We start from the raw sequence: 10,958 nt of genomic DNA, 5'->3' as shown, positions 1-10,958 counted from the left end.
TCCATGATCTGTCCATTGATGAGAGTGTGGTGTTGAAATCTCCTACTATTATTTTGTGAGGTGCAATGTGTGTTTTGAGGTTTAGTAAGGTTTCTTTTACGTATGTAGGTGCCCTTTTATTTGGGGCATAGATATTTAGGATTGAGAGTTCATCTTGGATTTTCCTTTGATGAATATGAAGTGTCCTTCCTTATCTTTTTTGATGACTTTTAGTTGAAAATTGATTTTCTTTGATATTAGAATGGGTACTCCAGCTTACTTCTTCCGATATTTGCTTGGAAAATTGATTTACAGCCTTTCACTCTGAGTTAGTGTCTGTCTTTGTCTCTGAGGTGTGTTTCCTGTAGGCAGCAGAATGCAGGGTCCTCATTGCGTATCCATGTTGTTAATCTATGTCTTTTTATTGGGGAGTTGAGGCCATTGATGTTGAGAGATATTAAGGAATAGTGATTATTGCTTCCCGTTATATTCATATTTGGATGTGAGGTTATGTTTGTGTGCTTTCATTCTGTTTGTTTTGTTGCCAAGACGATTAGTTTCTTGCTTTTTCTAGGGTGTAGCTTGCCTCCTTATGTTGGGCTTTACCGTTTCTTATCCTTTGTAGTGCTGAATTTGTAGAAAGATATTGTGTAAATTTGGTTTTGTCATGGAATATCTTGGTTTCTCCATCTATGTTAATTGAGAGTTTTGCAGGATACAGTAACCTGGGCTGGCATTTGTGTTCTCTTAGGGTCTGTATGACATCTGTCCAGGATCTTCTGGCTTTCATAGTCTCTGGCGAAAATCCGGTGTGATTCTCGTAGCTCTGCCGTTATATGTTACTTGACCTTTTTCCCTTAGTGCTTTTAATATTCTTTCTTTATTTGTGCATTTGGTGTTTTGACTATTATGTGACAGGAGCTGTTTCTTTTCTGGTCCAATCTATTTGGAGTTCTGTAGGCTTCTTGTATGCCTATGGGTATCTCTTTTTTTAGGTTAGTGAAGTTTTCTTCTATGATTTTGTTGAAGATATTTACTGGTCCTTTGAGCTGGGAGTCTTCACTCTCTTCTATACCTATTATCCGTAGGTTTGATCTTCGCATTGAGTCCTGGATTTCCTGTATGTTTTGGACCAGTATCTTTTTCTGTTTTAAGTTGATGATTTCTATGGAATCTTCTGCTCCTGAGATTCTCTCTTGTATCTCCTGTATTCTGTTGGTGATGCTTCTATCTATGGCTCCTTGTCTCTTCCTTTGGTTTTTCTAAATCCAGGGTTGTTTCCATGTGTTCTGTCTTGATTGCTTCTATTTCCATTTTTAATTCCTTCAATTGTTTGATTGTGTTTTCCTGGAATTCTTTCAAGGATTTTTGTGATTCCTCTCTATAGGCTTCTACTTGTTTGTTTATGTTTTCCTGGAATTCTTTCAGGGATTTTTGTGATTCCTCTCTGTAGGATTCTAATTGTTTATTTATGTTTTCCTGTGTTTTACTTTTTTTTTTTTGTGGTGTTCCACTAGTCTTTCTTTTTTTTCCTTCTTTTATTAACTTGAGTATTTCTTATATACATTTCAAGTGTTATTCCCTTTCCCGGTTTCCGTGCAAACATCCCCCTCCCCCCACCCCTTCCTTATGGGTGTTCCCCTCCCAACCCTCCCCCCATTGCCGCCCTCCCCCCAACAGTCTAGTTCACTGGGGGTTCAGTCTTAGCAGGACCCAGGGCTTCCCCTTCCACTGGTGCTCTTACTAGGATATTCATTGCTACCTACGGGGTCAGAGTCCAGGGTCAGTCCATGTATAGTCTTTAGGTAGTGGCTTAGTCCCTGGAAGCTCTGGTTGCTTGACATTGTTGTACTTTTGGGGTCTCGAGCCCCTTCAAGCTCTTCCAGTTCTTTCTCTGATTCCTTCAACGGGGGTCCTATTCTCAGTTCAGTGGTTTGCTGCTGGCATTCGCCTCTGTATTTGCTGTATTCTGGCTGTGTCTCTCAGGAGCGATCTACATCCGGCTCCTGTTGGTCTGCACTTCTTTGCTTCATCCATCTTGTCTAATTGGGTGGCTGTATATGTATGGGCCACCTGTGGGGCAGGCTCTGAATGGGTGTTCCTTCAGTCTCTGTTTTAATCTTTGCCTCTCCCTTCCCTGCAAAGGGTATTCTTTTTCCTCATTTAAAGAAGGAGTGAAGCATTCACATTTTGATCATCCGTCTTGAGTTTCGTTTGTTCTAGGGATCTAGGGTAATTCAAGGATTTGGGCTAATAGCCACTTATCAATGAGTGCATACCATGTATGTCTTTCTGTGATTGGTTTAGCTCACTCGGGATGATATTTTCCAGTTCCAACCATTTGCCTACGAATTTCATAAAGTCGTTGTTTTTGATAGCTGAGTAATATTCCATTGTGTAGATGTACCACATTTTCTGTATCCATTCCTCTGTTGAAGGGCATCTGGGTTCTTTCCAGCTTCTGGCTATTATAAATAAGGCTGCAATGAACATAGTGGAGCACGTGTCTCTTTTATATGTTGGGGCATCTTTTGGGTATATGCCCAAGAGAGGTATAGCTGGATCCTCAGGCAGTTCAATGTCCAATTTTCTGAGGAACCTCCAGACTGATTTCCAGAATGGTTGTACCAGTCTGCGATCCCACCAACAATGGAGGAGTGTTCCTCTTTCTCCACATCCTCGCCAGCATCTGCTGTCACCTGAGTTTTTGATCTTAGCCATTCTCACTGGTGTGAGGTGAAATCTCAGGGTTGTTTTGATTTGCATTTCCCTTATGACTAAAGATGGTGAACATTTCTCAGCCATTCGGCATTCCTCAGCTGTGAATTCTTTGTTTAGCTCTGAACCCCATTTTGTAATAGGGTTATTTGTTTCCCTGCGGTCTAACTTCTTGAGTTCTTTGTATATTTTGGATATAAGGCCTCTATCTGTTGTAGGATTGGTAAAGATCTTTTCCCAATCTGTTGGTGGCCGTTTTGTCCTAACCACAGTGTCCTTTGCCTTACAGAAGCTTTGCAGTTTTATGAGATCCCATTTGTCGATTCTTGATCTTAGAGCGTAAGCCATTGGTGTTTTGTTCAGGAAATTTTTTCCAGTGCCCATGTGTTCCAGATGCTTCCCTAGTTTTTCTTCTATTAGTTTGAGTGTGTCTGGTTTGATGTGGATGTCCTTGATCCACTTGGATTTAAGCTTTGTACAGGGTGATAAGCATGGATCGATCTGCATTCTTCTACATTTTGACCTCCAGTTGAACCAGCACCATTTGCTGAAAATGCTATCTTTTTTCCATTAGATGGTTTTGGCTCCTTTGTCAAAAATCAAGTGACCATAGGTGTGTGCATTCATTTCTGGGTCTTCAATTCTATTCCATTGGTCTATCTGTCTGTCTCTGTACCAATACCATGCAGTTTTTATCACTATTGGTCTGTAATAGTGCTTGAGTTCAGGGATAGTGATTCCCCCTGAAGTCCTTTTATTGTTGAGGATAATTTTAGCTATCCTGGGTTTTTTGTTATTCCAGATGAATTTGCAAATTGTTCTGTCTAACTCTTTGAAGAATTTGATTGGTATTTTGATGGGGATTGCATTGAATCTGTAGATTGCTTTTGGTAAAATGGCCATTTTTACTATATTAATCCTGCCAATCCATGAGCATGGGAGATCTTTCCATCTTCTGAGGTCTTCTTCAATTTCTTCCCTCAGTGTCTTGAAGTTCTTATTGTACAGATCCTTTACTTGCTTGGTTAAAGTCACACCGAGGTACTTTGTATTATTTGGGTCTATTATGAAGGGTGTTGTTTCCCTAATTTCTTTCTCGGCTTGTTTCTCTTTTGTGTAGAGGAAGGCAACTGAATTATTTGAGTTAATTTTATACCCAGCCACTGTGCTGAAGTTGTTTATCAGCTTTAGTAGTTCTCTGGTGGAACTTTTGGTATCACTTAAATATACTATCATGTCATCTTCAAATAGTGATATTTTGACTTCTTCTTTTTCGATCTGTATCCCCTTGATCTCCTTTTGTTGTCTGATTGCTCTGGCTAGAACTTCAAGAACTATATTGAATAAGTAGGGAGAGAGTGGGCAGCCTTGTCTAGTCCCTGATTTTAGTGGGATTGCTTCAAGTTTCTCTCCATTTATTTTAATGTTGCTTCTTCCGACCATTTGTTTGGAAAGTGGTTTTCCAGCCTTTCACTTTGAGGTAGTGTCTGTCTTTTTCTCTGAGGTGTGTTTCCTGTAGGCAGCAGAATGCAGGGTCCTCATTGCATATCCAGTTTGTTAATCTATGTCTTTTTATTGGGGAGTTGAGGCCATTGATATTGAGAGATATTAAAGAATAGTGATTATTGCTTCCTGTTATATTCATATTTGGATGTGAGGTTATGTTTGTGTGCTTTCATTCTCTTTGTTTTGTTGCCAATACGATTAGTTTCTTGCTTCTTCTAGGGTATAGCTTGCCTCCTTATGTTGGGCTTTACCATTTATTATCCTTTGTAGTGCTGAATTTGTAGAAAGATATTGTGTAAATTTGGTTTTGTCATGAAATATCTTGGTTTCTCCATCAATGTTAATTGAGAGTTTTGCTGGATACAGTAAGCTGGGCTGGCATTTGTGTTCTCTTAGGGTCTGTGTGACATCAGTCCAGGATCTTTTGGCCTTCATAGTTTCTGGCGAGAAATCTGGTGTGATTCTGATAGGTCTGCCTTTATATGTTCCTTGATCTTTTTCCCTTACTGCTTTTAATATTCTTTCTTTATTTTGTGCGTTTGGTGTTTTGACAATTATGTGACGGGAGGTGTTTCTTTTCTGGTCCAATCTATTTGGAGTTCTGTAGGCTTCTTGTATGTCTATGGGTATCTCTTTTTTTAGGTTAGGGAAGTTTTCTTCTATGATTTTGTTGAAGATATTTACTGGTCCTTTGAGCTGGGAGTCTTCACTCTCTTCTATATCTATCATCCTTAGGTTTGATCTTCTCATTGAGTCCTGGATTTCCTGTATGTTTTGGACCAGTACCTTTTTCCGCTTTTCATTATCTTTGACAGTTGAGTCAATGATTTCTATGGAATCTTCTGCTCCTGGGATTCTCTCTTCCATCTCTTGTATTCTGTTGGTGAAGCTTGTATCTACAGCTCCTTGTCTCTTCTTTTGGTTTTCTATATCCAGGGTTGTTTCCATGTGTTCTTTCTTGATTGCTTCTATTTCCATTTTTAATTCCTTCAACTGTTTGATTGTGTTTTCCTGGAATTCTTTCAGGGATTTTTGTGTCTCCTCTCTATGGGCTTCTACTTGTTTATTTATGTTTTCCTGGAATTCTTTCAGGGATTTTTGTGTCTCCTCTCTATGGGCTTCTACTTGTTTATTTATGTTTTCCTGTAATTCTTTCAGGCATTTTTGCGATTCCTCTCTGTAGGCTTCTACTTGTTCTCTAAGGGAGTTCTTCACGTCTTTCTTGAAGTCCCCCAGCATCATGATCAAAATGATATTGAAACTAGATCTTGCTTTTCTGGTGTGTTTGGATATTCCATGTTTGTTTTGATGGGAGAATTGGGCTCTGATGGTGCCATGTAGTATTGGTTTCTGTTGCTTGGGTTCCTGCGCTTGCCTTTCGCCATCAGATTATCTCTAGTGTTACTTTGTTCTGCTATTTCTGACGGTGGCTAGACTGTCCTATAAGCCTGTGTGTCAGGAGTGCTGTAGACATGTTTTCCTCTCTTTCAGTCAGTTATGGGGACAGAGTGTTCTGCTTTCGGGCGTGTAGTTTTTCTTATCTACAGGTCTTCAGCTGTTCCTGTGGGCCTGTGTCTTGAGTTCACCAGGCAGCTTTCTTGCAGCAGAAAATTTGGTCTTACCTGTGGTCCCGAGGCTCAAGTTCGCTCGTGGGGTGCTGCCCACGGGCTCTCTGCAGCGGCAGCAACCAGGAAGACCTGTGCTGCCCCTTCCGGGAGCTTCAGTGCACCAGGGTTCCAGATGGTCTTTGGCTTTTTCCTCTGGCGTCCAAGATGTGTGTGCAGAGAGCAGTCTCTTCTGGTTTCCCAGGCTTGTCTGCCTCTCTGAAGGTTTAGCTCTCCCTCCCATGGGATTTGGGTGCAGAGAACTGTTTATCCGGTCTGTTTCCTTCAGGTTCCGGCGGTGTCTCAGGCAGGGGTCCTGCCGCTCCTGGGCCCTCCCCCACGGGAGCCCAGAGGCCTTATACAGTTTCCTCTTGGGCCAGGGATGTGGGCAGGCGTGAGCAGTGTTCGTGGTCTCTTCTGCTCTGCAGCCTCAGGAGTGCCTACCTGACCAGGCGGTTGGGTCTCTCTCTCATGGGTTCTGGGAGCAGAGAGCTGCTGCGGGCCGGGATCCGCGGGTTCCTGTGTTTTTCTAAGGGAGTTCCTCATGTCTTTCTTGAAGTCCTCCAGCATCATGATCAAATATGATTTTGAAACTAGATCTTGCTTTTTTGGTGTGTTTGGATATTCTGTGTTTGCTTTGGTGGGAGAATTGGGCTGCCATGATGCTATGTAGTCTTGGTTTCTGTTGCTTGGGTGCCTGTGCTTGCCTCTCGCCATCAGATTATCTCTAGTGTTACTTTGTTCTGCTATTTCTGACAGTGGCTAGACTGTCCTATAAGCCTGTGTGTCAGGAGTGCTGTAGACCTGTTTTCCTGTTTTCTTTCAGCCAGTTATGGGGACAGAGTGTTCTGCTTTTTTGCGTGTAGTTTTTCTTATCTACAGGTCTTCAGCTGTTCCTGTGGGCCTGTGTCTGGAGTTCACCAGGCAGGTCAGTTGGAGCTGGAAGGTTTGTCTTACCTGTGGTCCTGAGGTTCAAGTTTGCTCGTGGGGTGTTGCTTATGAGCTCTCTTCGGGGGCAGCAACCAGGAAGATCTGTGCCGCCCTTTCCGGGAGCTTCCGTGCACCAGGGTTCCAGATGGCATTTGGTGTTTTCCTCTGGAATCAGAGATGTGGGCTTCTGGTTTCCAAGGCATGTCTGCCTCTCTGAAGGTTTTGCTCTCCCTCCCACGGTATTTGGGTGCAGAGAACTGTTTATCCAGTCGGTCCCTTCAGGTTCCAGCAGTGTCTAAGACGCAGCGGACCTGCTGCTCCTGGGCCCTCCTCTACGGGAACCCAGAGGCCGTATACAATTTCCTCTTGGGCCAGGGATGTGGGCAGGGGTGGGCAGTGTTGGTGGTCTTCTGCTCTGCAGTCTCAGGAGTGCCCACCTGTCTCAGCAGTGAGCTCTCTCTCCCAAGGGGTTTCGGAGCCATTTTGAGAGAATTTTATTGAGTATTTTTGCATTGACATTCATTAGGGATATTGCTCCGAAGTTGTCTTTGTTGGGTCTTTGTGTAGTTTACTAATAGTGTAATTGAGACTTCATAGAAGGAATTGCGTAGTGCTCCTTCTGTTTTTATTTTGTGGAATAGTTTGCTCAGTATTGGTATGCGGTCTTCTATGAACATCTGATAGAATTCTGCGCTAAACCCATGTAGTTCTGGGCTCTACTTGGTTGGGAGACTTTTAATAACTGCTTCTATTTCTTTAGGAATTATAGGACTGTTTAGATAGTTCATCTAATCCTGATTTAACTTTGGTACTTGGTATCTGTCTAGAAAACTGTCCATTTCTTCCAGATTTTCCTGTTTTTTTTGAATATAGGCTTTTGTAGTGGGATGTGATGATTTTTGGAATTTCCTCAGTTTCTTTTGCTATTGCTTTTTTTCATTTCTGATTTTATTAATTTGGATACTGTTTCTATGCCCTCTGGTAAGTCTGGCTAAGGGTTTTTGTATCTTGTTGTCTTTCTCAAAGAACCATATCCCAGATTTTATTTAATTCTTTGAAAAAAAATTTCTATTTCTACTTGGTTGTTTTCAGCTCCGAGATTGATTATTTCCTGCCATCTACTCCTGTTGGGTGAATTTGCTTCTTTTTTTTTCTAGATCTTTCAGGTGTGCTGTCAAGCAGCATATACCTATGCTCTCTCCTGTTTCTTTTTGGAGGCACTCAGAGCTATGAGTTTTTCTATAAGCACAGCTTTCATTGTATTTCATAAGTTTGTGTATGTTGTGTGTTCATTTTCATCAAATTCTAAAATATCTTTAATTTGTTTTTTTATTTCTTCCTTGACCAAGTAGTTATTGATAGAGTGTTGTTCAGCTTTCATGTGCATGTGGGTGTTCTGTTGTTTTTGTTGTTATTGAAGACCAGACTTATTCCATGGTGATCTGATAGGGTGCATTTGATTATTTCAATCAACTTTTATGTATTACAGCTTCTTTTGTGACCAATTATATGTTCAGTTTTGGAGAAAGTACCATGAGGTGCTGAGAAGAAGGTATATTCTTTTGTTTTAGGATTAAATGTTCTTTTTTTGGTCATAAATATATCTATTCACATAATTAATTATATATCATATATTATTTTGCTATAAAAATCTAAAGGCTCTTCCATTTTCATAAATTTCAAATTTAAAAATACTTTTATTTTTGTGATCACACTTACTATACCAATAAGTAACTCTATGAGACCTCTACATATCCATTGCTAGATGATGCAATGTTACTTTTTTTTCCATCTTTATTAGCTTAAGTATTTCCTATTTACATTTAGTTAACAATTAAATCCATTTGATTCATAACTTCTGTTAGTTTCTCTGTGTCTCTGTTTAGTTTCTGTTTCCATGATCTGTTCATTGATGAGAGTGCGATGTTGAAGTCTCCCACTATTATTGTTTGGGGTGCAATGTATGCTTCCAGCTCTATTAAGGTTTCTGTTATGAATGCAGGTGACCTTGTATTTGGAGTATAGATAATTAGTATTGAGAGTTCATCTTGGTAGATTTTTTCCTTTGATGAGTATGAAGTGTCCTTCCTTATCTTTTTTTGATAACTTTTGGTTGAACCTCAATTTTATTCGATATTAGGATTGCTTACTCCAACTTGCTTCTTGAGACCATTTGCTTGGAAAATTGTTTTCCATCATTTACTCTGAGTAGTGTCTGTCTTTGTCACTGAGGTATATTTCCTGTATGCAGCAAAATGATGGGTCTTCTTTCCGTATCCAGTCTGTTAGTTTATGCCTTTTTATTGGGCAGTTGAGTCTATTGATGTTAAGAGATATTAAGGAATAGTGATTGTTGTTTCCTGTTATTTTTGTTGTTAGAGATGGAATTATGTTTGTGTGGCTGTCTTCTTTTGTGTTTGTTGTAAGAATATTACTTTCTTGCTTTTTTTAGGTTGTAGTTTCCCTCTTTATGTTGGTGTTTTCCATCTATTACCCTTTGTAGGGTGGGATTTGTGGAAAGATCTTGTATAAATTTGGTATTGTCATGAAATATCTTGGTTTCTCCATCTATGTTAATTGAGTTTTGCTAGACATAGTAGCCTGGGCTGGTATTTGTGTTCTCTCAGGTTCTGTATGACATTTGACAAGGATCTTCTAGCTTTCATTGTCTTTGTTGTGAAGTTTGGTGTAATTCTGATAGGTCTGCCTTTCTATGTTTTGTGTATTTGGTATTTTGACTATTATATGATGAGAAGAATTACTTTTATGGCTCAATCTATTTGGAGTTATGTAGGTTTCTCATATTTCATAGGCATTTATTTTTAGGTTAGAGAAGTTTTCTTCTATAATATTTTGAAGATATTTACTGGTCCTTTAAGTTGGGAAACTTCGTTCTCTTCTGTACCTATCATCCTTAGGTTTGGTCTTCTCCTTGTGTCCTCGATTTCCTGGATGTTTGGGTTAGGATCTTTTTGTATTTTGCATTTTCTTTAACTATTGTATCAATGTTTTCTGGTGTTTCTTCCCCTGAGGTTCTCCCTTCTACCTCTGTATTCTGTTGGTGATGCTTGTATTTATGACTCCTGATCTCTTTCCTAGGTTTTCTATCTCTGAGGTTATCTCCTTTGCAAATTGTTTATTGTTTCTATTTCCATGTTTAGAACTTGGATGGTTTTGTTCAATTCCTTTACCTGCTTGGTTGTGTTTTCCTGTAATTCTATAAGGGATTTTTGTATTTTCTTTTTAAGGGCTTCTACTTGTTTACCTGTGTTCTTCTGTATTTCTCTAAGGGATTCATTTATGTCTTTCTTAAAGTCCTCTATCATCATCATGAGATATGATTTTAAATCACATCTTGTTTTTCCAGTGTCCTGGGATATCCAGTATTTGCTGTGGTGGGAGAGCTGGGCTCTGATGATGCCAAGTAGTCTTGGCTTCTACTGTTTATGTTCTTGTGCTTGCCTCTCTTCATCTGGATATCTTTAATGTTAGTTGGTCTTGCTGTCTCTGACTAGAGTGTGTTCTTCTCATGGGCTTGTAAGCCTGTGAGTCTGTGATCTTAGGAGTGTGATCTTAGGATCCTGGGAGACCAGTCCTCTCAGATCAGCTTTTGGGTCTGGAATGCTGTAGCATAGCCATAGCTTTGGGCAAAATGGAGACCTGAAGGGTCCTGTTCTAGGCAGCCCCGAGATACCTGCACCCTATGTACTCTCATTGCATATTCAGTGGAGAGAAAGTGGGGTCCCACCTGTGAGCAGTGGGCTTAGGGGTGATAGCACTTCTGGGACACCAGCTCTTTTTAGGCATTTTTTGGGGTCTGAGAGCTGTAGCACAGCCCCAGTTCTGGGCATAAATGAAGAATGAAAGTGTCCTGTCCTAAGCCTCCCTGCAGCTCCTGCATCCTGTGTGCTCCGTGTGTGTCTTACCTTGGACAGTCAGTTGAGAATAAGGGGGGTCCTACCTGAGGGCTTAGGAGGGAGAATGTTTCAGGAAGACCAACTCTCTGCAGGCAGGTTTTAGGTCCTAGGTCTGTGGAGCAGCCCCAGCTTTGGGTGCAGCTGGAAACCTGTAGGTTCCTGTTTTAGGTTGGCCTGGGGTTCTTGCACCCCATGGGCTCTCAGTGGGTCTCTCCTTGGACAGTCAGGGGAGAGAAAGTGGGGTCCCCTTTTTGGGTTATGGACTTAGGAGGGATAGCGCTCCTGGCAGGCCAGCTCTTTGCTG

This window comes from Rattus norvegicus, chromosome 3 (genome assembly GCF_021556685.1).
Source record: "Rattus norvegicus strain SHRSP/BbbUtx chromosome 3, alternate assembly SHRSP_T2T, whole genome shotgun sequence".
Classification (NCBI taxonomy): domain Eukaryota; kingdom Metazoa; phylum Chordata; class Mammalia; order Rodentia; family Muridae; genus Rattus; species Rattus norvegicus.
This window is presented reverse-complemented; position numbering follows the sequence as displayed.